This window comes from Siphateles boraxobius, unplaced genomic scaffold, assembly GCF_051911475.1.
Source record: "Siphateles boraxobius isolate OS27281-9 unplaced genomic scaffold, OSU_SipBor_1 87, whole genome shotgun sequence".
In the NCBI taxonomy this organism is placed as follows: Eukaryota; Metazoa; Chordata; class Actinopteri; order Cypriniformes; family Leuciscidae; genus Siphateles; species Siphateles boraxobius.
This window is the reverse complement of record NW_027509216.1, coordinates 1,740,486-1,766,633: the sequence shown is the minus strand read 5'-3', so window position 1 is coordinate 1,766,633 and position 26,148 is coordinate 1,740,486. Positions and strand designations below refer to the sequence as shown.

General features: G+C 39.2%; 17 non-coding genes across 17 annotated transcripts; 14 read left to right on the top strand and 3 right to left on the bottom strand.

Annotated features, from left to right (window-relative positions):
* The first annotated feature begins 3,899 nt into the window (after nucleotides 1-3,899).
* Nucleotides 3,900-3,971, top strand: trnae-uuc (transfer RNA glutamic acid (anticodon UUC)). Its single transcript has one exon. It is a non-coding gene; the product is annotated as a tRNA-Glu (tRNA).
* Nucleotides 3,972-4,075: 104 nt separating this feature from the next.
* trnay-gua (transfer RNA tyrosine (anticodon GUA)) lies at nucleotides 4,076-4,162 on the top strand. Its single transcript is given in 2 exon segments — nucleotides 4,076-4,112; nucleotides 4,127-4,162. It is a non-coding gene; the product is annotated as a tRNA-Tyr (tRNA).
* A 115-nt stretch (nucleotides 4,163-4,277) lies between these two features.
* Nucleotides 4,278-4,349, bottom strand: trnae-cuc (transfer RNA glutamic acid (anticodon CUC)). The gene has a single exon. It is a non-coding gene; the product is annotated as a tRNA-Glu (tRNA).
* Nucleotides 4,350-7,178: 2,829 nt separating this feature from the next.
* On the top strand, nucleotides 7,179-7,251 carry trnar-acg (transfer RNA arginine (anticodon ACG)). Its single transcript has one exon. It is a non-coding gene; the product is annotated as a tRNA-Arg (tRNA).
* A 364-nt stretch (nucleotides 7,252-7,615) lies between these two features.
* On the top strand, nucleotides 7,616-7,687 carry trnae-uuc (transfer RNA glutamic acid (anticodon UUC)). The gene has a single exon. It is a non-coding gene; the product is annotated as a tRNA-Glu (tRNA).
* A 119-nt stretch (nucleotides 7,688-7,806) lies between these two features.
* Nucleotides 7,807-7,893, top strand: trnay-gua (transfer RNA tyrosine (anticodon GUA)). Its single transcript is given in 2 exon segments — nucleotides 7,807-7,843; nucleotides 7,858-7,893. It is a non-coding gene; the product is annotated as a tRNA-Tyr (tRNA).
* Nucleotides 7,894-8,015: 122 nt separating this feature from the next.
* Nucleotides 8,016-8,087, bottom strand: trnak-cuu (transfer RNA lysine (anticodon CUU)). The gene has a single exon. It is a non-coding gene; the product is annotated as a tRNA-Lys (tRNA).
* A 5,558-nt stretch (nucleotides 8,088-13,645) lies between these two features.
* trnar-acg (transfer RNA arginine (anticodon ACG)) lies at nucleotides 13,646-13,718 on the top strand. The gene has a single exon. It is a non-coding gene; the product is annotated as a tRNA-Arg (tRNA).
* A 402-nt stretch (nucleotides 13,719-14,120) lies between these two features.
* Nucleotides 14,121-14,192, top strand: trnae-uuc (transfer RNA glutamic acid (anticodon UUC)). Its single transcript has one exon. It is a non-coding gene; the product is annotated as a tRNA-Glu (tRNA).
* A 119-nt stretch (nucleotides 14,193-14,311) lies between these two features.
* Nucleotides 14,312-14,398, top strand: trnay-gua (transfer RNA tyrosine (anticodon GUA)). Its single transcript is given in 2 exon segments — nucleotides 14,312-14,348; nucleotides 14,363-14,398. It is a non-coding gene; the product is annotated as a tRNA-Tyr (tRNA).
* Nucleotides 14,399-15,946: 1,548 nt separating this feature from the next.
* On the top strand, nucleotides 15,947-16,019 carry trnar-acg (transfer RNA arginine (anticodon ACG)). Its single transcript has one exon. It is a non-coding gene; the product is annotated as a tRNA-Arg (tRNA).
* Nucleotides 16,020-16,420: 401 nt separating this feature from the next.
* On the top strand, nucleotides 16,421-16,492 carry trnae-uuc (transfer RNA glutamic acid (anticodon UUC)). Its single transcript has one exon. It is a non-coding gene; the product is annotated as a tRNA-Glu (tRNA).
* A 119-nt stretch (nucleotides 16,493-16,611) lies between these two features.
* trnay-gua (transfer RNA tyrosine (anticodon GUA)) lies at nucleotides 16,612-16,698 on the top strand. The gene is given in 2 exon segments: nucleotides 16,612-16,648; nucleotides 16,663-16,698. It is a non-coding gene; the product is annotated as a tRNA-Tyr (tRNA).
* A 929-nt stretch (nucleotides 16,699-17,627) lies between these two features.
* On the top strand, nucleotides 17,628-17,699 carry trnae-uuc (transfer RNA glutamic acid (anticodon UUC)). Its single transcript has one exon. It is a non-coding gene; the product is annotated as a tRNA-Glu (tRNA).
* A 119-nt stretch (nucleotides 17,700-17,818) lies between these two features.
* trnay-gua (transfer RNA tyrosine (anticodon GUA)) lies at nucleotides 17,819-17,905 on the top strand. Its single transcript is given in 2 exon segments — nucleotides 17,819-17,855; nucleotides 17,870-17,905. It is a non-coding gene; the product is annotated as a tRNA-Tyr (tRNA).
* Nucleotides 17,906-18,027: 122 nt separating this feature from the next.
* Nucleotides 18,028-18,099, bottom strand: trnak-cuu (transfer RNA lysine (anticodon CUU)). Its single transcript has one exon. It is a non-coding gene; the product is annotated as a tRNA-Lys (tRNA).
* A 3,294-nt stretch (nucleotides 18,100-21,393) lies between these two features.
* trnae-uuc (transfer RNA glutamic acid (anticodon UUC)) lies at nucleotides 21,394-21,465 on the top strand. The gene has a single exon. It is a non-coding gene; the product is annotated as a tRNA-Glu (tRNA).
* The last annotated feature ends 4,683 nt before the right edge of the window (nucleotides 21,466-26,148 follow it).

Sequence of the window (26,148 nt, the reverse complement as noted above, 5' to 3'; positions counted from 1 at the left end):
GTATTAACAATATCAGCCTTGTCTGTAATCAATCTTTGATTCAATTTTAAAACTTTTGGAAGATTAGTGGATGTATTTGATCCTATAAAAGATTTCGTTAATTTCCAAAATTTAGAAGGACAATTCATGTTATCATTAATCAGGTTTAAATAATACTGACTCTTCGAACTTTATATTAATTTTGTACACTTATTTCGTAATAATCTATATTGAGACCAGTCCTCCTCACCATTTGTTTTCTTTGCTTTAGACCAAGCCACGTTTCTTTGCTTAATAAGATTAGAGACGGATTGATTGAACCAAATATTATTTCTACCTCTCACCCGAAATCTACGTAAAGGAGCATGTTTATCACAAATTTCTAGAAAGATAGATTTGAAATAATCCCAAGCATCAACCACATCAGGTATAATTGAAACCAACTGTAAATCACTATTATATACATCATGCAAAAAAGCCTGTACATTAAAATTTTTAAATTGACGTTTAAGATTTGAATTGAGAATTGAGATCCCCAACATGTGAGGCCTCCATCTTGAAGGTTTTTGTAGCAGGCCCCTCATCTGACCCCTTCCTGATGTTGGGTCCAGGTCTGTTAATAGCATGAGAAAAAGTAGATGTCATCACAGGCCTCTGACTGTGGCCTTTACCCGATTTTGCAGCAAGACCACTAATACTTGTATTTTACTCCAGGAGAGGAGACATCACCGACCCTGGCAAACTGACAAACTGTCACAGACTCTGTAGGAATATCCTAACAACACCACAACTTGCCATGAAAACAAAAACAATAAGATCGCCAACCTGCATCTTGAAGGTTTTTAAAGCAGTTTTTTGCAGACGTCTGTGGCCCTGGATCCCAGTTCTTCCACCGAGAAACTGTCACAGGCTCTGTAGTAATGTCCTAACAACACCACAACTTAACATTTATTTTATTTTATTTCCTTTATTTTTCCAGGAAGGTCCCATTGAGATTAAAAGAAATCCCTTCCTCCAGGGAGTCCTGGCCAAGATGGCCACACTACAAATCACACACAAACACATATAAAACATTCCAGAAAGTCAGGGCACAACATTCATCATAAATCAAGTAAAACAACAGCATGATTCAATCATTGTATGCTGCAGTAAATTTTTTAATACATTCAAAGGAGGAATTGTTTCAGGAGGGACAGTAGCTTGAAATTCATTCCACAGCCATGGAGCATAGTAGGAGAAAGATGATTTACCATGCTCGGAATGTACCCTAGGTACTACTAATTTAATCCCATTAGATGATCTAGTGCTATAGTTCTTTCTACATAAACATAGAAGACTAGTAATGTAATTTGGAAGTCTACCCATCAATGTCTTTACAATAAATTCTAACATATGGGATTTCCTTCTTTGATATAAAGAGGACCAACCCAAATAGTTGTGCAGCAAACAATGATGAGTACGTGAACAAGAATTTGTTATAAAACGCAGTGCAGCATGATAAACGCCATCCAGCCTTTTCAATAAATATGTAGACGCATGCATGTAAACAACATCACCATAGTCTAAAATAGGTAAAATAGTACTCTGTATTATTCTCTTTCTAGCTATAAAGGAAAAACATTTTTTTTCCCGAAAAAGAAAACCCAGTCTTGGTTTAAGCCTTTTCACCAAGTAATTAATGTGAACATCAAAGGCTAACTTCTCATCGAGCCATATTCCTACATATTTATAAGTTGGTACTCTTTCTATATGTAAACCCTCAATAGTCAGAATAGGCATAACAGTAGACATAGAACGGCTACGTGTAAAAAGAATATACTTCGTTTTATTTACATTTAAAACTAATTTTAGTTTCAACAAAGTAAGCTGAAAAGTATAAAAAGAATCCTTAAGAATTTCAATAGCCTGAGACACAGAGGATACAGTGGAGTAAATAATTGTATCGTCAGCATAAAAATGTAGCTTTGCGGATTGTATTCTCTGCCCCAATTCATTAATAAAAATAGAAAAAAGAAATGGTGCCAATAAAGAACCTTGCGGGACACCCTTCCTGACTATTACCATGGATGAGGTGTAATTATCTACAGCAACACATTGAGTTCTATCCGATAAATAATTTTTAAACCAACTCACAGCCGAATTATCGAGGCCAACACTTTTAAGCCTCCGTAACAGTAAAACATGATCCACTAAGTCAAACGCTTTTGTCAAATAAAAAAATTAGGCCGCACAATGTTGTCTATTATCGAGAGCAGTAATTAAATCATGTAGTAGCTGTTATCGTACTATGGCCCGCTCTAAATCCTGAGTGAAATGCGTTGTAAATATCATGACTAAGTAGATATTCTTTCATTTGATCATTTATAATAGATTCAAAAACTTTTGCTAAAACCGGTAATTTAGAAATCGGACGATAATTATTCAAATCGGAAGGATCGCCTCCTTTTAATAAAGGCATAACCATAGCCGATTTCCAAGATGGTGGAATTACATTAGTGGATAGACTCAAATTAAAAATCGATGCAATAGGTTCGGCAATAATATCTGCTGACAATTTTTAAAAAATTGGTTCAATTTGGTCAGACCCACCTGATTTCTTACAGTCTAAATTTCGGAGTAGTTTACGAACTTGGGACGGCAATACAGGGGCAAAAGAAAATAAATCTGATTCACTATTAGTCAACTCATCAGTTCTCTGTTCATCAAGGACCAAGGAATTGTCTGTTATCAAACCAGCTGAAATAAAATGACTATTAAACGTATTAACAATATCAGCCTTGTCTGTAATCAATCTTTGATTCAATTTTAAAACTTTTGGAAGATTAGTGGATGTATTTGATCCTATAAAAGATTTCGTTAATTTCCAAAATTTAGAAGGACAATTCATGTTATCATTAATCAGGTTTAAATAATACTGACTCTTCGAACTTTATATTAATTTTGTACACTTATTTTGTAATAATCTATATTGAGACCAGTCCTCCTCACCATTTGTTTTCTTTGCTTTAGACCAAGCCACGTTTCTTTGCTTAATAAGATTAGAGACGGATTGATTGAACCAAATATTATTTCTACCTCTCACCCGAAATCTACGTAAAGGAGCATGTTTATCACAAATTTCTAGAAAGATAGATTTGAAATAATCCCAAGCATCAACCACATCAGGTATAATTGAAACCAACTGTAAATCCCTATTATATACATCATGCAAAAAAGCCTGTACATTAAAATTTTTAAATTGACGTTTAAGATTTGAATTGAGAATTGAGATCCCCAACATGTGAGGCCTCCATCTTGAAGGTTTTTGTAGCAGGCCCCTCATCTGACCCCTTCCTGATGTTGGGTCCAGGTCTGTTAATAGCATGAGAAAAAGTAGATGTCATCACAGGCCTCTGCCCAGTCGAACACCAACACGTGCCGTGTAAGCTCACGGACACCTGATCAGTGGGCCAGTGGCGCAATGGATAACGAGTCTGACTACGGATCAGAAGATTCTAGGTTCGACTCCTGGCTGGCTCGCTCTGCCTCTTATACTATGCTGTCAGCCCTTAGCCGTTTTCTTATCCCATAGTTTTTGTTATTATTATTATTGGATTGGTTGAGAAATATTAAAAATTGACAGTCCAACAATAGGCTGCTTTGTCAGTAGGATAACGGTTACCATACAATACTATGTGTCTTTTAAAATGCATTGCATGAGTACTGTCACAAGGACCTTGCTTTACGACCAGTTTGTAGTGTCTATTATACCATCGCAAGAATGGGAGGAAACTGAACCACTCGTGAGGCAAATGAGAGCTCCCTCTGTTGAGCCTGATGAAATTGAATTCAGTAAACAATCCCTTCGGATCATTCCCATGTTCTTAAAGGGGTCGGTCACACACTAAAATTAAAAGGGTCTGCTCCAGGCAGAAGGAAGATCCCATATGGTCTAGCGGTCAGGATTCCTGGTTTTCACCCAGGCGGCCCGGGTTCGACTCCCGGTATGGGAAGATCGGGTTGTCTTTGCATCACTTAATCGAAACAACCAGCAGTTTTAGCCAGTGGCGGAGATTCAGCCACCTGATATGTTGAGGTTCTGTCCCCAATCAGTGTGCCTTCGATAGCTCAGCTGGAAGAGCGGAGGACTGTAGGTGGCAAGTTGGCAATCCTTAGGTCGCTGGTTCAACTCCGGCTCGAAGGAGTTCTTTTTCACACATAAAGTTTTCCTTGGCCCTGCTTCTCGACGAGGGCATCAGCGCTTGAGTTCGTAGTTCGCCATTTTACAATCACGGCCGCCGGTGGTGGGCAAAAACTCATTCCCTGACCGGGAATCGAACCCGGGCCGCAGCGGTGAGAGCGCCGAATCCTAACCACTAGACCACCAGGGAAAGTCTGCTGACGACTTGCCCTCAAGCCGTGCTGTGGCCTTTACCAGATTTTGCAGCAAGACCACTAATACTTGTATTTTACTCCAGGAGAGGAGACGTCACCGACCCTGGCAAACAGACAAACTGTCACAGACTCTGTAGGAATATCCTAACAACACCACAACTCGCCATGAAAACAAAAACAATAAGATCGCCAACATGTGAGGCCTGCATCTCGAAGGTTTTTAAAGCAGTTTTTTGCAGACGTCTGTGGCCCTGGATCCCAGTTCTTCCACTGAGAAACTGTCAAAGGCTCTGTAGTAATATCCTAACAACACCACAACTTAACATTTATTTTATTTTATTTCCTTTATTTTTCCAGGAAGGTCCCATTGAGATTAAAAGAAATCTCTTCCTCCAGGGAGTCCTGGCCAAGATGGCCACACTACAAATCACACACAAACACATATAAAACATTCCAGAAAGTCAGGGCACAACATTCATCATAAATCAAGTAAAACAACAGCATGATTCAATCATTGTATGCTGCAGTAAATTTTTTAATACATTCAAAGGAGGAATTGTTTCAGGAGTGACAGTAGCTTGAAATTCATTCCACAGCCATGGAGCATAGTAGGAGAAAGATGATTTACCATGCTCTGAATGTACCCTAGGTACTACTAATTTAATCCCATTAGATGATCTAGTGCTATAGTTCTTTCTACATAAACATAGAAGACTAGTAATGTAATTTGGAAGTCTACCCATCAATGTCTTTACAATAAATTCTAACATATGGGATTTCCTTCTTTGATATAAAGAGGACCAACCCAAATAGTTGTGCAGCAAACAATGATGAGTACATGAACAAGAATTTGTTATAAAACGCAGTGCAGCATGATAAACGCCATCCAGCCTTTTCAATAAATATGTAGACGCATGCATGTAAACAACATCACCATAGTCTAAAATAGGTAAAATAGTACTCTGTATTATTCTCTTTCTAGCTATAAAGGAAAAACATTTTTTTTCCCGAAAAAGAAAACCCAGTCTTGGTTTAAGCCTTTTCACCAAGTAATTAATGTGAACATCAAAGGCTAACTTCTCATCGAGCCATATTCCTAAATATTTATAAGTTGGTACTCTTTCTATATGTAAACCCTCAATAGTCAGAATAGGCATAACAGTAGACATAGAACGGCTACGTGTAAAAAGAATATACTTCGTTTTATTTACATTTAAAACTAATTTTAGTTTCAACAAAGTAAGCTGAAAAGTATAAAAAGAATCATTAAGAATTTCAATAGCCTGAGACACAGAGGATGCAGTGGAGTAAATAATTGTATCGTCAGCATAAAAATGTAGCTTTGCGGATTGCATTCCCTGCCCCAATTCATTAATAAAAATAGAAAAAAGAAGTGGTGCCAATAAAAAACCTTGCGGGACACCCTTCCTGACTATTACCATGGATGAGGTGTAATTATCTACAGCAACACATTGAGTTCTATCCGATAAATAATTTTTAAACCAACTCACAGCCGAATTATCGAGGCCAACACTTTCAAGCCTCCGTAACAGTAAAACATGATCCACTAAGTCAAACGCTTTTGTCAAATCAAAAAATAAGGCCGCACAATGTTGTCTATTATCGAGAGCAGTAATTAAATCATGTAGTAGCTGTTATCGTACTATGGCCCGCTCTAAATCCTGACTGAAATGCGTTGTAAATATCATGACTAAGTAGATATTCTTTCATTTGATCATTTATAATAGATTCAAAAACTTTTGCTAAAACCGGTAATTTAGAAATCGGACGATAATTATTCAAATCGGAAGGATCGTCTCCTTTTAATAAAGGCATAACCATAGCCGATTTCCAAGATGGCGGAATTACATTAGTGGATAGACTCAAATTAAAAATCGATGCAATAGGTTCGGCAATAATATCTGCTGACAATTTTTTAAAAAAATGGTTCAATTTGGTCAGACTCACCTGATTTCTTACAGTCTAAATTTCGGAGTAGTTTACGAACTTTGGACGGCAATACAGGGGCAAAAGAAAATAAATCTGATTCACTATTAGTCAACTCATCAGTTCTCTGTTCATCAAGGACCAAGGAATTGTCTGTTATCAAACCAGTTGAAATAAAATTACTATTAAACGTATTAACAATATCAGCCTTGTCTGTAATCAATCTTTGATTCAATTTTAAAACTTTTGGAAGATTAGTGGATGTATTTGATCCTATAAAAGATTTCGTTAATTTCCAAAATTTAGAAGGACAATTCATGTTATCATTAATCAGGTTTAAATAATACTGACTCTTCGAACTTTATATTAATTTTGTACACTTATTTCGTAATAATCTATATTGAGACCAGTCCTCCTCACCATTTGTTTTCTTTGCTTTAGACCAAGCCACGTTTCTTTGCTTAATAAGATTAGAGACGGATTGATTGAACCAAATATTATTTCTACCTCTCACCCGAAATCTACGTAAAGGAGCATGTTTATCACAAATTTCTAGAAAAATAGATTTGAAATAATCCCAAGCATCAACCACATCAGGTATAATTGAAACCAACTGTAAATCACTATTATATACATCATGCAAAAAAGCCTGTACATTAAAATTTTTAAATTGACGTTTAAGATTTGAATTGAGAATTGAGATCCCCAACATGTGAGGCCTCCATCTTGAAGGTTTTTGTAGCAGGCCCCTCATCTGACCCCTTCCTGATGTTGGGTCCAGGTCTGTTAATAGCATGAGAAAAAGTAGATGTCATCACAGGCCTCTGCCCAGTCGAACACCAACACGTGACGTGTAAGCTCACGGACACCTGATCAGTGGGCCAGTGGCGCAATGGATAACACGTCTGACTACGGATCAGAAGATTCTAGGTTCGACTCCTGGCTGGCTCGCTCTGCCTCTTATACTATGCTGTCAGCCCTTAGCCGTTTTCTTATCCCATAGTTTTTGTTATTATTATTATTGGATTGGTTGAGAAATATTAAAAATTGACAGTCCAACAATAGGCTGCTTTGTCAGTAGGATAACGGTTACCATACAATACTATGCGTCTTTTAAAATGCATTGCATGAGTACTGTCACAAGGACCTTGCTTTACGACCAGCTTGTAGTGTCTATTATACCATCGCAAGAATGGGAGGAAACTGAACCCCTCGTGAGGCAAATGAGAGCTCCCTCTGTTGAGCCTGATGAAATTGAATTTAGTAAACAATCCCTTCGGATCATTCCCATGTTCTTAAAGGGGTTGAAGGAAGATCCCATATGGTCTAGCGGTCAGGATTCCTGGTTTTCACCCAGGCGGCCCGGGTTCGACTCCCGGTATGGGAAGATCGGGTTGTCTTTGCATCACTTAATCGAAACAACCAGCATGTATGTCTGAAGCAGTTTTAGCCAGTGGCGGAGATTCAGCCACCTGATATGTTGAGGTTCTGTCCCCAATCAGTGTGCCTTCGATAACTCAGCTGGAAGAGCGGAGGACTGTAGGTGGCAAGTTGGCAATCCTTAGGTCGCTGGTTCAACTCCGGCTCGAAGGAGTTCTTTTTCACACATAAACTTTTCCTTGGCCCTGCTTCTCGACGAGGGCGTCAGCGCTCAGCGCTTGAGTTAGTAGTTCGCCATTTTACAATCACGGCCGCCGGTGGTGGGCAAAAAGTCATTCCCTGACCGGGAATCGAACCCGGGCCGCGGCGGTAAGAGCGCCGAATCCTAACCACTAGACCACCAGGGAAAGTCTGCTGACGACTTGCCCTCAAGCCTGGCTGTGGCCTTTACCCGATTTTGCAGCAAGACCACTAATACTTGTATTTTACTCCAGGAGAGGAGACGTCACCGACCCTGGCAAACTGACAAACTGTCACAGACTCTGTAGGAATATCCTAACAACACCACAACTTGCCATGAAAACAAAAACAATAAGATCGCCAACCTGCATCTCGAAGGTTTTTAAAGCAGTTTTTTGCAGACGTCTGTGGCCCTGGATCCCAGTTCTTCCACTGAGAAACTGTCACAGGCTCTGTAGTAATATCCTAACAACACCCCAACTTAACATTTATTTTATTTTATTTCCTTTATTTTTCCAGGAAGGTCCCATTGAGATTAAAAGAAATCCCTTCCTCCAGGGAGTCCTGGCCAAGATGGCCACACTACAAATCACACACAAACACATATAAAACATTCCAGAAAGTCAGGGCACAACATTCATCATAAATCAAGTAAAACAACAGCATGATTCAATCATTGTATGCTGCAGTAAATTTTTTAATACATTCAAAGGAGGAATTGTTTCAGGAGGGACAGTAGCTTGAAATTCATTCCACAGCCATGGAGCATAGTAGGAACAAGATGATTTACCATGCTCTGAATGTACCCTAGGTACTACTAATTTAATCCCATTAGATGATCTAGTGCTATAGTTCTTTCTACATAAACATAGAAGACTAGTAATGTAATTTGGAAGTCTACCCATCAATGTCTTTACAATAAATTCTAACATATGGGATTTCCTTCTTTGATATAAAGAGGACCAACCCAAATAGTTGTGCAGCAAACAATGATGAGTACGTGAACAAGAATTTGTTATAAAACGCAGTGCAGCATGATAAACGCCATCCAGCCTTTTCAATAAATATGTAGACGCATGCATGTAAACAACATCACCATAGTCTAAAATAGGTAAAATAGTACTCTGTATTATTCTCTTTCTAGCTATAAAGGAAAAACATTTTTTTTTCCCGAAAAAGAAAACCCAGTCTTGGTTTAAGCCTTTTCACCAAGTAATTAATGTGAACATCAAAGGCTAACTTCTCATCGAGCCATATTCCGAAATATTTATAAGTTGGTACTCTTTCTATATGTAAACCCTCAATAGTCAGAATAGGCATAACAGTAGACATAGAACGGCTACGTGTAAAAAGAATATACTTCGTTTTATTTACATTTAAAACTAATTTTAGTTTCAACAAAGTAAGCTGAAAAGTATAAAAAGAATCCTTAAGAATTTCAATAGCCTGAGACACAGAGGATGCAGTGGAGTAAATAATTGTATCGTCAGCATAAAAATGTAGCTATGCGGATTGTATTCCCTGCCCCAATTCATTAATAAAAATAGAAAAAAGAAGTGGTGCCAATAAAGAACCTTGCGGGACACCCTTCCTGACTATTACCATGGATGAGGTGTAATTATCTACAACAACACATTGAGTTCTATCCGATAAATAATTTTTAAACCAACTCACAGCCGAATTATCGAGGCCAACACTTTTAAGCCTCCGTAACAGTAAAACATGATCCACTAAGTCAAACGCTTTTGTCAAATGAAAAATTAAGGCCGCACAATGTTGTCTAATATCGAGAGCAGTAATTAAATCATGTAGTAGCTGTTATCGTACTATGGCCCGCTCTAAATCCTGACTGAAATGCGTTGTACATATCATGACTAAGTAGATATTCTTTCATTTGATCATTTATAATAGATTCAAAAACTTTTGCTAAAACCGGTAATTTAGAAATCGGACGATAATTATTCAAATCGGAAGGATCGCCTCCTTTTAATAAAGGCATAACCATAGCCGATTTCCAAGATGGTGGAATTATATTAGTGGATAGACTCAAATTAAAAATCGATGCAATAGGTTCGGCAATAATATCTGCTGACAATTTTTAAAAAATTGGTTCAATTTGGTCAGACCCACCTGATTTCTTACAGTCTAAATTTCGGAGTAGTTTACGAACTTGGGACGGCAATACAGGGGCAAAAGAAAATAAATCTGATTCACTATTAGTCAACTCATCAGTTCTCTGTTCATCAAGGACCAAGGAATTGTCTGTTATCAAACCAGCTGAAATAAAATTACTGTTAAACGTATTAACAATATCAGCCTTGTCTGTAATCAATCTTTGATTCAATTTTAAAACTTTTGGAAGATTAGTGGATGTATTTGATCCTATAAAAGATTTCGTTAATTTCCAAAATTTAGAAGGACAATTCATGTTATCATTAATCAGGTTTAAATAATACTGACTCTTCGAACTTTATATTAATTTTGTACACTTATTTCGTAATAATCTATATTGAGACCAGTCCTCCTCACCATTTGTTTTCTTTGCTTTAGACCAAGCCACGTTTCTTTGCTTAATAAGATTAGAGACGGATTGATTGAACCAAATATTATTTCTACCTCTCACCCGAAATCTACGTAAAGGAGCATGTTTATCACAAATTTCTAGAAAGATAGATTTGAAATAATCCCAAGCATCAACCACATCAGGTATAATTGAAACCAACTGTAAATCACTATTATATACATCATGCAAAAAAGCCTGTACATTAAAATTTTTAAATTGACGTTTAAGATTTGAATTGAGAATTGAGATCCCCAACATGTGAGGCCTCCATCTTGAAGGTTTTTGTAGCAGGCCCCTCATCTGACCCCTTCCTGATGTTGGGTCCAGGTCTGTTAATAGCATGAGAAAAAGTAGATGTCATCACAGGCCTCTGACTGTGGCCTTTACCCGATTTTGCAGCAAGACCACTAATACTTGTATTTTACTCCAGGAGAGGAGACATCACCGACCCTGGCAAACTGACAAACTGTCACAGACTCTGTAGGAATATCCTAACAACACCACAACTTGCCATGAAAACAAAAACAATAAGATCGCCAACCTGCATCTCGAAGGTTTTTAAAGCAGTTTTTTGCAGACGTCTGTGGCCCTGGATCCCAGTTCTTCCACCGAGAAACTGTCACAGGCTCTGTAGTAATGTCCTAACAACACCACAACTTAACATTTATTTTATTTTATTTCCTTTATTTTTCCAGGAAGGTCCCATTGAGATTAAAAGAAATCCCTTCCTCCAGGGAGTCCTGGCCAAGATGGCCACACTACAAATCACACACAAACACATATAAAACATTCCAGAAAGTCAGGGCACAACATTCATCATAAATCAAGTAAAACAACAGCATGATTCAATCATTGTATGCTGCAGTAAATTTTTTAATACATTCAAAGGAGGAATTGTTTCAGGAGGGACAGTAGCTTGAAATTCATTCCACAGCCATGGAGCATAGTAGGAGAAAGATGATTTACCATGCTCGGAATGTACCCTAGGTACTACTAATTTAATCCCATTAGATGATCTAGTGCTATAGTTCTTTCTACATAAACATAGAAGACTAGTAATGTAATTTGGAAGTCTACCCATCAATGTCTTTACAATAAATTCTAACATATGGGATTTCCTTCTTTGATATAAAGAGGACCAACCCAAATAGTTGTGCAGCAAACAATGATGAGTACGTGAACAAGAATTTGTTATAAAACGCAGTGCAGCATGATAAACGCCATCCAGCCTTTTCAATAAATATGTAGACGCATGCATGTAAACAACATCACCATAGTCTAAAATAGGTAAAATAGTACTCTGTATTATTCTCTTTCTAGCTATAAAGGAAAAACATTTTTTTTCCCGAAAAAGAAAACCCAGTCTTGGTTTAAGCCTTTTCACCAAGTAATTAATGTGAACATCAAAGGCTAACTTCTCATCGAGCCATATTCCTACATATTTATAAGTTGGTACTCTTTCTATATGTAAACCCTCAATAGTCAGAATAGGCATAACAGTAGACATAGAACGGCTACGTGTAAAAAGAATATACTTCGTTTTATTTACATTTAAAACTAATTTTAGTTTCAACAAAGTAAGCTGAAAAGTATAAAAAGAATCCTTAAGAATTTCAATAGCCTGAGACACAGAGGATACAGTGGAGTAAATAATTGTATCGTCAGCATAAAAATGTAGCTTTGCGGATTGTATTCTCTGCCCCAATTCATTAATAAAAATAGAAAAAAGAAATGGTGCCAATAAAGAACCTTGCGGGACACCCTTCCTGACTATTACCATGGATGAGGTGTAATTATCTACAGCAACACATTGAGTTCTATCCGATAAATAATTTTTAAACCAACTCACAGCCGAATTATCGAGGCCAACACTTTTAAGCCTCCGTAACAGTAAAACATGATCCACTAAGTCAAACGCTTTTGTCAAATAAAAAAATTAGGCCGCACAATGTTGTCTATTATCGAGAGCAGTAATTAAATCATGTAGTAGCTGTTATCGTACTATGGCCCGCTCTAAATCCTGACTGAAATGCGTTGTAAATATCATGACTAAGTAGATATTCTTTCATTTGATCATTTATAATAGATTCAAAAACTTTTGCTAAAACCGGTAATTTAGAAATCGGACGATAATTATTCAAATCGGAAGGATCGCCTCCTTTTAATAAAGGCATAACCATAGCCGATTTCCAAGATGGTGGAATTACATTAGTGGATAGACTCAAATTAAAAATCGATGCAATAGGTTCGGCAATAATATCTGCTGACAATTTTTAAAAAATTGGTTCAATTTGGTCAGACCCACCTGATTTCTTACAGTCTAAATTTCGGAGTAGTTTACGAACTTGGGACGGCAATACAGGGGCAAAAGAAAATAAATCTGATTCACTATTAGTCAACTCATCAGTTCTCTGTTCATCAAGGACCAAGGAATTGTCTGTTATCAAACCAGCTGAAATAAAATGACTATTAAACGTATTAACAATATCAGCCTTGTCTGTAATCAATCTTTGATTCAATTTTAAAACTTTTGGAAGATTAGTGGATGTATTTGATCCTATAAAAGATTTCGTTAATTTCCAAAATTTAGAAGGACAATTCATGTTATCATTAATCAGGTTTAAATAATACTGACTCTTCGAACTTTATATTAATTTTGTACACTTATTTTGTAATAATCTATATTGAGACCAGTCCTCCTCACCATTTGTTTTCTTTGCTTTAGACCAAGCCACGTTTCTTTGCTTAATAAGATTAGAGACGGATTGATTGAACCAAATATTATTTCTACGTCTCACCTGAAATCTACGTAAAGGAGCATGTTTATCACAAATTTCTAGAAAGATAGATTTGAAATAATCCCAAGCATCAACCACATCAGGTATAATTGAAACCAACTGTAAATCACTATTATATAGATCATGCAAAAAAGCCTGTGCATTAAAATTTTTAAATTGACGTTTAAGATTTGAATTGAGAATTGAGATCCCCAACATGTGAGGCCTCCATCTTGAAGGTTTTTGTAGCAGGCCCCTCATCTGACCCCTTCCTGATGTTGGGTCCAGGTCTGTTAATAGCATGAGAAAAAGTAGATGTCATCACAGGCCTCTGCCCAGTCGAAAACCAACAGCTGGCGTGTAAGCTCACGGACACCTGATCAGTGGGCCAGTGGTGCAATGGATAACGCGTCTGACTACGGATCAGAAGATTCTAGGTTCGACTCCTGGCTGGCTCGCTCTGCCTCTTTTACTATGCTGTCAGCCCTTAGCCGTTTTCTTATCCCATAGTTTTTGTTATTATTATTATTGGATTGGTTGAGAAATATTAAAAAATTGACAGTCCAACAATAGGCTGCTTTGTCAGTAGGATAACGGTTACCATACAATACTATGCGTCTTTTAAAATGCATTGCATGAGTACTGTCACAAGGACATTGCTTTACGACCAGTTTGTAGTGTCTATTATACCATCGCAAGAATGGGAGGAAACTGAGCCCCTCATGAGGCAAATGAGAGCTCCCTCTGTTGAGCCTGATGAAATTGAATTCAGTAAACAATCCCTTCGGATCATTCCCATGTCCTCAAAGGGGACGGTCACACACTAAAAGTAAAAGTGTCTGCTCCAGGCAGAAGGAAGATCCCATATGGTCTAGCGGTCAGGATTCCTGGTTTTCACCCAGGCGGCCCGGGTTCGACTCCCGTTATGGGAAGATCGGGTTGTCTTTGCATCACTTAATCGAAACAACCAGCATGTATGTCTGTAGCAGTTTTAGCCAGTAGCGGAGATTCAGCAACCTGATATGTTGAGGTTCTGTCCACAATCAGTGTGCCTTCGATAGCTCAGCTGGAAGAGCGGAGGACTGTAGGTGGCAAGTTGGCAATCCTTAGGTCGCTGGTTCAACTCCGGCTCGAAGGAGTTCTTTTTCACACATAAACTTTTCCTTGGCCCTGCTTCTCGACGAGGGTGTCAGCGCTTGAGTTCGTAGTTCGCCATTTTACAATCACGGCCGCCGGTGGTGGGAAAAAACTCATTCCCTGACTCCATTAGGCCCTGGAGATGATGAAGCCCTTGCCTTTCTCACAACCTGCTCTATCTCTTTCCACTTAGGTGCACAGACCTCCATTTGGTATTCTGGTGGATTGACAGGTGGGATGTCAATCTGCAATACTCCGTAACTCTGCCTCCGTAACAGTAAAACATGATCCACTAAGTCAAACGCTTTTGTCAAATAAAAAAATAAGGCCGCACAATGTTGTCTATTATCGAGAGCAGTAATTAAATCATGTAGTAGCTGTTATCGTACTATGGCCCGCTCTAAATCCTGACTGAAATGCGTTGTACATATCATGACTAAGTAGATATTCTTTCATTTGATCATTTATAATAGATTCAAAAACTTTTGCTAAAACCGGTAATTTAGAAATCGGACGACAATTATTCAAATCGCAAGGATCGCCTCCTTTTAATAAAGGCATAACCATAGCCGATTTCCAAGATGGCGGAATTACATTAGTGGATAGACTCAAATTAAAAATCGATGCAATAGGTTCGGCAATAATATCTGCTGACAATTTTTAAAAAATTGGTTCAATTTGGTCAGACCCACCTGATTTCTTACAGTCTAAATTTCGGAGTAGTTTACGAACTTGGGACGGCAATACAGGGGCAAAAGAAAATAAATCTGATTCACTATTAGTCAACTCATCAGTTCTCTGTTCATCAAGGACCAAGGAATTGTCTGTTATCAAACCAGCTGAAATAAAATTACTATTAAACGTATTAACAATATCAGCCTTGTCTGTAATCAATCTTTGATTCAATTTTAAAACTTTTGGAAGATTAGTGGATGTATTTGATCCTATAAAAGATTTCGTTAATTTCCAAAATTTAGAAGGACAATTCATGTTATCATTAATCAGGTTTAAATAATACTGACTCTTCGAACTTTATATTAATTTTGTACACTTATTTCGTAATAATCTATATTGAGACCAGTCCTCCTCACCATTTGTTTTCTTTGCTTTAGACCAAGCCATGTTTCTTTGCTTAATAAGATTAGAGACGGATTGATTGAACCAAATATTATTTCTACCTCTCACCCGAAATCTACGTAAAGGAGCATGTTTATCACAAATTTCTAGAAAGATAGATTTGAAATAATCCCAAGCATCAACCACATCAGGTATAATTGAAACCAACTGTAAATCCCTATTATATACATCATGCAAAAAAGCCTGTACATTAAAATTTTTAAATTGACGTTTAAGATTTGAATTGAGAATTGAGATCCCCAACATGTGAGGCCTCCATCTTGAAGGTTTTTGTAGCAGGCCCCTCATCTGACCCCTTCCTGATGTTGGGTCCAGGTCTGTTAATAGCATGAGAAAAAGTAGATGTCATCACAGGCCTCTGCCCAGTCGAACACCAACACGTGCCGTGTAAGCTCACGGACACCTGATCAGTGGGCCAGTGGCGCAATGGATAACGCGTCTGACCACGGATCAGAAGATTCTAGGTTCGACTCCTGGCTGGCTCGCTCTGCCTCTTATACTATGCTGTCAGCCCTTAGCCGTTTTCTTATCCCATAGTTTTTGTTATTATTATTATTGGATTGGTTGAGAAATATTAAAAATTGACAGTCCAACAATAGGCTGCTTTGTCAGTAGGATAACGGTTACCATACAATACTATGCATCTTTTAAAATGCATTGCATGAGTACTGTCACAAGGACCTTGCTTTACGACCAGTTTGTAGTGTCTATTATACCATCGCAAGAATGGGAGGAAACTGAACCCCTCGTGAGGCAAATGAGAGCTCCCTCTGTTGAGCCTGATGAAATTGAATTCAGTAAACAATCCCTTCGGATCATTCCCATGTTCTTAAAGGGGTCGGTCACACACTAAAATTAAAAGGGTCTGCTCCAGGCAGAAGGAAGATCCCATATGGTCTAGCGGTCAGGATTCCTTGTTTTCACCCAGGCGGCCCGGGTTCGACTCCCGGTATGGGAAGATCGGATTGTCTTTGCATCACTTAATCGAAACAACCAGCATGTATGTCTGTAGCAGTTTTAGCCAGTGGCGGAGATTCAGCCACCTGATATGTTGAGGTTCTGTCCCCAATCAGTGTGCCTTCGATAGCTCAGCTGGAAGAGCGGAGGACTGTAGGTGGCAAGTTGGCAATCCTTAGGTCGCTGGTTCAACTCCGGCTCGAAGGAGTTCTTTTTCACACATAAAGTTTTCCTTGGCCCTGCTTCTCGACGAGGGCATCAGCGCTTGAGTTCGTAGTTCGTAGGCCGCCGGTGGTGGGCAAAAACTCATTCCCTGACCGGGAATCGAACCCGGCACACTGGTTGAGAAATATTAAAAATTGACAGTCCAACAATAGGCTGCTTTGTCAGTAGGATAACGGTTACCATACAATACTATGCGTCTTTTAAAGCGCTATGCGCTTTGCATAAAACGCATAAACGCATAAATGCGTCTCAAGCGCTATGCGTCTTTTAAGCGCTATGCGTCTTGGTTATGCCTTTATTAAAAGGAGGCGATCCTTCCGATTTGAATAATTATCGTCCGATTTCTAAATTACCGGTTTTAGCAAAAGTTTTTGAATCTATTATAAATGATCAAATGAAAGAATATCTACTTAGTCATGATATGTACAACGCATTTCAGTCAGGATTTAGAGCGGGCCATAGTACGATAACAGCTACTACATGATTTAATTACTGCTCTCGATATTAGACAACATTGTGCGGCCTTATTTTTGCAAAACCGCATAGCGCTTGAGTTCGTAGTTCGTAGGCCGCTGGTGGTGGGCAAAAACTCATTCCCTGACCGGGAATCGAACCCGGCACACTGGTTGAGAAATATTAAAAATTGACAGTCCAACAATAGGCTGCTTTGTCAGTAGGATAACGGTTACCATACAATACTATGCGTCTTTTAAAATGCATTGCATGAGTACTGTCACAAGGACCTTGCTTTACGACCAGCTTGTAGTGTCTATTATACCATCGCAAGAATGGGAGGAAACTGAACCCCTCGTGAGGCAAATGAGAGCTCCCTCTGTTGAGCCTGATGAAATTGAATTCAGTAAACAATCCCTTCGGATCATTCCCATGTTCTTAAAGGGGTTGAAGGAAGATCCCATATGGTCTAGCGGTCAGGATTCCTGGTTTTCACCCAGGCGGCCCGGGTTCGACTCCCGGTATGGGAAGATCGGGTTGTCTTTGCATCACTTAATCGAAACAACCAGCATGTATGTCTGAAGCAGTTTTAGCCAGTGGCGGAGATTCAGCCACCTGATATGTTGAGGTTCTGTCCCCAATCAGTGTGCCTTCGATAACTCAGCTGGAAGAGCGGAGGACTGTAGGTGGCAAGTTGGCAATCCTTAGGTCGCTGGTTCAACTCCGGCTCGAAGGAGTTCTTTTTCACACATAAACTTTTCCTTGGCCCTGCTTCTCGACGAGGGCGTCAGCGCTCAGCGCTTGAGTTAGTAGTTCGCCATTTTACAATCACGGCCGCCGGTGGTGGGCAAAAAGTCATTCCCTGACCGGGAATCGAACCCGGGCCGCGGCGGTAAGAGCGCCGAATCCTAACCACTAGACCACCAGGGAAAGTCTGCTGACGACTTGCCCTCAAGCCTGGCTGTGGCCTTTACCCGATTTTGCAGCAAGACCACTAATACTTGTATTTTACTCCAGGAGAGGAGACGTCACCGACCCTGGCAAACTGACAAACTGTCACAGACTCTGTAGGAATATCCTAACAACACCACAACTTGCCATGAAAACAAAAACAATAAGATCGCCAACCTGCATCTCGAAGGTTTTTAAAGCAGTTTTTTGCAGACGTCTGTGGCCCTGGATCCCAGTTCTTCCACTGAGAAACTGTCACAGGCTCTGTAGTAATATCCTAACAACACCCCAACTTAACATTTATTTTATTTTATTTCCTTTATTTTTCCAGGAAGGTCCCATTGAGATTAAAAGAAATCCCTTCCTCCAGGGAGTCCTGGCCAAGATGGCCACACTACAAATCACACACAAACACATATAAAACATTCCAGAAAGTCAGGGCACAACATTCATCATAAATCAAGTAAAACAACAGCATGATTCAATCATTGTATGCTGCAGTAAATTTTTTAATACATTCAAAGGAGGAATTGTTTCAGGAGGGACAGTAGCTTGAAATTCATTCCACAGCCATGGAGCATAGTAGGAACAAGATGATTTACCATGCTCTGAATGTACCCTAGGTACTACTAATTTAATCCCATTAGATGATCTAGTGCTATAGTTCTTTCTACATAAACATAGAAGACTAGTAATGTAATTTGGAAGTCTACCCATCAATGTCTTTACAATAAATTCTAACATATGGGATTTCCTTCTTTGATATAAAGAGGACCAACCCAAATAGTTGTGCAGCAAACAATGATGAGTACGTGAACAAGAATTTGTTATAAAACGCAGTGCAGCATGATAAACGCCATCCAGCCTTTTCAATAAATATGTAGACGCATGCATGTAAACAACATCACCATAGTCTAAAATAGGTAAAATAGTACTCTGTATTATTCTCTTTCTAGCTATAAAGGAAAAACATTTTTTTTTCCCGAAAAAGAAAACCCAGTCTTGGTTTAAGCCTTTTCACCAAGTAATTAATGTGAACATCAAAGGCTAACTTCTCATCGAGCCATATTCCTAAATATTTATAAGTTGGTACTCTTTCTATATGTAAACCCTCAATAGTCAGAATAGGCATAACAGTAGACATAGAACGGCTACGTGTAAAAAGAATATACTTCGTTTTATTTACATTTAAAACTAATTTTAGTTTCAACAAAGTAAGCTGAAAAGTATAAAAAGAATCCTTAAGAATTTCAATAGCCTGAGACACAGAGGATGCAGTGGAGTAAATAATTGTATCGTCAGCATAAAAATGTAGCTATGCGGATTGTATTCCCTGCCCCAATTCATTAATAAAAATAGAAAAAAGAAGTGGTGCCAATAAAGAACCTTGCGGGACACCCTTCCTGACTATTACCATGGATGAGGTGTAATTATCTACAACAACACATTGAGTTCTATCCGATAAATAATTTTTAAACCAACTCACAGCCGAATTATCGAGGCCAACACTTTTAAGCCTCCGTAACAGTAAAACATGATCCACTAAGTCAAACGCTTTTGTCAAATAAAAAAATAAGGCCGCACAATGTTGTCTAATATCGAGAGCAGTAATTAAATCATGTAGTAGCTGTTATCGTACTATGGCCCGCTCTAAATCCTGACTGAAATGCGTTGTACATATCATGACTAAGTAGATATTCTTTCATTTGATCATTTATAATAGATTCAAAAACTTTTGCTAAAACCGGTAATTTAGAAATCGGACGATAATTATTCAAATCGGAAGGATCGCCTCCTTTTAATAAAGGCATAACCATAGCCGATTTCCAAGATGGTGGAATTATATTAGTGGATAGACTCAAATTAAAAATCGATGCAATAGGTTCGGCAATAATATCTGCTGACAATTTTTAAAAAATTGGTTCAATTTGGTCAGACCCACCTGATTTCTTACAGTCTAAATTTCGGAGTAGTTTACGAACTTGGGACGGCAATACAGGGGCAAAAGAAAATAAATCTGATTCACTATTAGTCAACTCATCAGTTCTCTGTTCATCAAGGACCAAGGAATTGTCTGTTATCAAACCAGCTGAAACAAAATTACTGTTAAACGTATTAACAATATCAGCCTTGTCTGTAATCAATCTTTGATTCAATTTTAAAACTTTTGGAAGATTAGTGGATGTATTTGATCCTATAAAAGATTTCGTTAATTTCCAAAATTTAGAAGGACAATTCATGTTATCATTAATCAGGTTTAAATAATACTGACTCTTCGAACTTTATATTAATTTTGTACACTTATTTCGTAATAATCTATATTGAGACCAGTCCTCCTCACCATTTGTTTTCTTTGCTTTAGACCAAGCCACGTTTCTTTGCTTAATAAGATTAGAGACGGATTGATTGAACCAAATATTATTTCTACCTCTCACCCGAAATCTACGTAAAGGAGCATGTTTATCACAAATTTCTAGAAAGATAGATTTGAAATAATCCCAAGCATCAACCACATCAGGTATAATTGAAACCAACTGTAAATCACTATTATATAGATCATGCAAAAAAGCCTGTGCATTAAAATTTTTAAATTGACGTTTAAGATTTGAATTGAGAATTGAGATCCCCAACATGTGAGGCCTCCATCTTGAAGGTTTTTGTAGCAGGCCCCTCATCTGACCCCTTCCTGATGTTGGGTCCAGGTCTGTTAATAGCATGAGAAAAAGTAGATGTCATCACAGGCCTCTGCCCAGTCGAAAACCAACAGGTGCCGTGTAAGCTCACGGACACCTGATCAGGGGGCCAGTGGTGCAATGGATAAAGCGTCTGACTACGGATCAGAAGATTCTAGGTTCGACTCCTGGCTGGCTCGCTCTGCCTCGTTTACTATGCTGTCAGCCCTTAGCCGTTTTATTAACCCATAGTTTTTGTTATTATTATTATTGGATTGGTTGAGAAATATTAAAAATTGACAGTCCAACAATAGGCTGCTTTGTCAGTAGGATAACGGTTACCATACAATACTATGCGTCTTTTAAAATGCATTGCATGAGTACTGTCACAAGGACCTTGCTTTACGACCAGTTTGTACTGTCTATTATACCATCGCAAGAATGGGAGGAAACTGAGCCCCTCATGAGGCAAATGAGAGCTCCCTCTGTTGAGCCTGATGAAATTGAATTCAGTAAACAATCCCTTCGGATCATTCCCATGTTCTTAAAGGGGACGGTCACACACTAAAAGTAAAAGGGTCTGCTCCAGGCAGAAGGAAGATCCCATATGGTCTAGCGGTCAGGATTCCTGGTTTTCACCCAGGCGGTCCGGGTTCGACTCCCGGTATGGGAAGATCGGGTTGTCTTTGCATCACTTAATCGAAACAACCAGCATGTAAAGTTGCAAGTTGGCAAACCTTAGGTCGCTGGTTCAACTCCGGCTCGAAGGAGTTCTTTTTCACACATAAACTTTTCCTTGGCCCTGCTTCTCGACGAGGGTGTCAGGGCTTGAGTTCGTAGTTCGCCATTTTACAATCACGGCCGCCGGTGGTGGGCAAAAACTCATTCCCTGACCGGGAATAGACCCGGGCCGCGGCGGTGAGAGCGCCGAATCCTAACCACTAGACCACCAGGGAAAGTCTGCTGACGGCTTGCCCTCAAGCCTGGCTGTGGCCTTTACCCGATTTTGCAGCAAGACCACTAATACTTGTATTTTACTCCAGGAGAGGAGACGTCACTGACCCTGGCAAACTGACAAACTGTCACAGACTCTGTAGGAATATCCTAACAACACCACAACTTGCCATGAAAACAAAAACAATAAGATCGCCAACCTGCATCTCGAAGGTTTTTAAAGCAGTTTTTTGCAGACGTCTGTGGCCCTGGATCCCAGTTCTTCCACCGAGAAACTGTCACAGGCTCTGTAGTAATATCCTAACAACACCACAACTTAACATTTATTTTATTTTATTTCCTTTATTTTTCCAGGAAGGTCCCATTGAGATTAAAAGAAATCCCTTCCTCCAGGGAGTCCTGGACAAGATGGCCACACTACAAATCACACACAAACACATATAAAACATTCCAGAAAGTCAGGGCACAACATTCATCATAAATCAAGTAAAACAACAGCATGATTCAATCATTGTATGCTGCAGTAAATTTTTTAATACATTCAAAGGAGGAATTGTTTCAGGAGGGACAGTAGCTTGAAATTCATTCCACAGCCATGGAGCATAGTAGGAGAAAGATGATTTACCATGCTCTGAATGTACCCTAGGTACTACTAATTTAATCCCATTAGATGATCTAGTGCTATAGTTCTTTCTACATAAACATAGAAGACTAGTAATGTAATTTGGAAGTCTACCCATCAATGTCTTTACAATAAATTCTAACATATGGGATTTCCTTCTTTGATATAAAGAGGACCAACCCAAATAGTTGTGCAGCAAACAATGATGAGTACGTGAACAAGAATTTGTTATAAAACGCAGTGCAGCATGATAAACGCCATCCAGCCTTTTCAATAAATATGTAGACGCATGCATGTAAACAACATCCCCATAGTCTAAAATAGGTAAAATAGTACTCGGTATTATTCTCTTTCTAGCTATAAAGGAAAAACATTTTTTTTTCCCGAAAAAGAAAACCCAGTCTTGGTTTAAGCCTTTTCACCAAGTAATTAATGTGAACATCAAAGGCTAACTTCTCATCGAGCCATATTCCTAAATATTTATAAGTTGGTACTCTTTCTATATGTAAACCCTCATGTTACGGTTGTGACGTAATGCAGCTATGTTGTTTCTGCTGTTGTTGCTGCTGTCTCCTTCTCCTTTAGGATTGGTCCTGGATCTAATGCAACGCTATGGGTGGTTGGATCAGAGAAGAGGCTTGGACTATAAATTCCCTGGAATTCCTGTAGAGGGTGCTCTCTGCCACTTTGATTGCCCCGGTGTTGTACTGTGTGTTTGTCAGCCGGTGAAAATGTAGCCCGATTGTGTGATTATATGCTCTTAGCTTGTGTTAGCAGAGTATTGTGTAACTACTTTGATACTGTGTGATCTGTACCCAGCACATCAGTGCCCGTGATCGTATCTGTATGTTTATAATTAATTTGAGAAGCCGTAGGGGGTGAGTGCCTTGTTTTCTTTGTAGGCCGAAAGGCCGTTATTTTTCTCCTGGTTATTGTGCTAGTTAAGGAGATAGGGTATTTCATTGTATGTTTTGTTTCTTTTTCTTGATTCACAGGGAAGGTAGTTTTCGTGGGAAAGTTAGTTCTGTTTGGTTTATTGTTTTGGCATTAGCTCACCCCTGAAGATCTTGCTTCCAATCTTTTCCCCTGCTTGTTTGATTGTTTAATTCTGTATTTTCAAGATATTGTTTTATGAATGTCAATACAATGCAGCCCTGAAAAGAACTCAGAGGGCAAGAAAATAGCAATAAACTCAAGCTAACTAAAGGAATTGGTTTTGTTGTTTATGTTACACCCTGACCTAGACCAGGGATCGTAACATAAATTGGGGGCTCGTCCGTTGCATATCATTGAAGGTAATTGATATTAGTTTCACATGCATTTGTTGCCTGGTAATTTTCCTTGGGTGCGGGACGAATTTAAGGAGTGTAAGCATGGAATTTGATTTAACGTCATTTACGTTGTCTCCTACCACGGAGGAATTTAATAAATGTCGTAAAGCTGATTTGTTACAAATTGCAGATTTCTTTAATATTGTTGTTCCTAGGGAGGGGCGAAAACAAGTTGTTAAAGAGAAGTTGTATAGCAAATTGGTGGAGGCTAGAATTTTGCCTGATGAATCTGTGGAAGGAGTAACTGGGACGGGTGCTGAGGCAGCAGTTGATGGAGATACCTTTTCTTTTCCTAGCATAGATCCTAGTCATTCCCGATTTGATCCTATGCTAGCTATTAAATTGAAAGAGTTGGACTTGCAGTTAAAAAAACAGGATTATGATGCACAGCTTCTTCACTTTCGGACTCGGGAGTTAGAGGCTGATAGCAAATTTAATTTACGCAGGTTGGAACTACAAGCCAAATTGCCACCTAATGTGCCTGTGCCTGTGCCCAGATCTAGACCACCATCTCCTCGTTTGCCAGTTTCACCTGCACCGAATCAAAGTCTACCCATTACCTCCTCTGTTGGTGCGTCTGTGACCAGCTTTGATGTGAGTAAATACGTTACACTTGTTCCTCCTTTCAGGGAGACGGAGGTAGACTCGTATTTTGTCGCTTTTGAGCGCATAGCAGCTACATTACATTGGCCAAAAGAGTTGTGGTCGCTGTTATTGCAATGTAAATTAGTGGGTAAAGCTCAGGAAGTGTGCACATCTTTACCTATTGAACAAAGTTTGAATTACGATACTGTGAAAGCTGCTGTTTTGAGAGCATACGAATTAGTACCTGAAGCTTATCGTCAGAAATTCAGAAACCATCAGAAAATTTCCAGTCAAACATTTGGCGAGTTTGCTCGCGAGAAAACTGTGTTGTTTGACAAATGGTGTGCTGCAAGCAGAGTTACAACATTTGAGCAATTACGTGAACTTTTGTTGCTAGAGGACTTTAAAAGTTGTGTTTCAGAGGACATTGTTGTGTATCTGAATGAGCAGAAGGTCTTATCCGTGACTAATGGCGCTGTTTTGGCAGATGAATTTGTGCTCACGCGCAAAACTGTTTTTACTCCGTCTGTGTGTAGAGAGAAACATGATTCATCTGTTGAATTTCCTGTAAGAAACGATTCAAGGGTTTTTTTAAGGGTAAGGGAAAACGAGAGAACAGAGGGGCAGCCTCGAGTGTGTTTCGTAATACAAATGTGGCTCGTGAGGGAGAGAGGCGCGTGTGTTTTTTCTGTCGTGAGCCGGGTCATTTGATTGCAGATTGTAAGCGCTGGAATCAGAATAAACCATCTGAGAAACCAAAGGGAGTTGCTCTAGTTCATATTGCGCCCTCTGCGTGGAACACTATTAATCCGCATACAAACTTATACTGCCCATTTATTATGAACGGTTCAGTATCTCTCTCAGGTGAACAGGGACACTTGAAGCCGATTACGATCTTGCGAGATACTGGTTCGGTTCAATCTTTTATTGTGGAGAGCGCACTCGATTTCTCAGAACGGTCATACTGCGGATCTAGCGTGCTAATCCGTGGCATTGAACTCGGTTGTGTTAAAGTTCCCTTGCACTCTGTTTATCTCCAATCTGATTTGTTCACTGGAGTTGTATGTTTGGGAGTACGTGCTCAGCTTCCGATAGAAGGAGTAGGTTTGATATTAGGCAACGATATTGCTGGTGGTAAGGTGTTTCCTCAGCCCATTGTTGTGGACAAGCCAGAGGTGTCTGGGTTTTGTGAGCGGGTTGATGTGGGCCAACAGTTTCCTTCTGTTTTTACTGCTTGTGCGGTAACCCGTGCTCAGGCTAGGAAGTTTGATGATGTTTTAGATGTGTCTGAAACATTTATGACTGATAAAGTTGACAGAGAGGAATGTGTGCAGGATGTTTCTCCTAAGGGGTGTGATTTCGACCAGGATGTTGCAGTCCAGTTTGAGTCTATGTGTGGAACCGGCAAAGAACAGCTGGCGGCTGCGCAGAAAGCTGACCCGTCTCTGGTCAAATGTCTCACTGAGGCTGTACAAAAAGATAAAGTAGCAGATAAGGATGTGGCTTATGTTTGGGAGGATGGAGTGCTTATGCGTAAGTGGTCTCCATCAGAGAAGGATCTGAGCTGGAAGACTGTTTTTCAGGTAGTGGTTCCTCATAATTATCGTGAACAGATTTTGTATTTAGCCCATGATCATGCTCTCTCTGGCCACCTGGGAGTAAACAAGACTTTTAGTCGCATCCTTCACTATTTTTACTGGCCTGGCTTGAAAAAAACGGTTTCAGAGTACTGCCGTTCTTGTCATGTGTGCCAGCTAACTGGTAAACCTAATCAGGGAATTCCTAGTGCTCCTCTCCATCCTATTCCAATTGTGTCGGAGCCATTTGAGAGAATTATTATTGATTGCGTCGGTCCATTACCCAA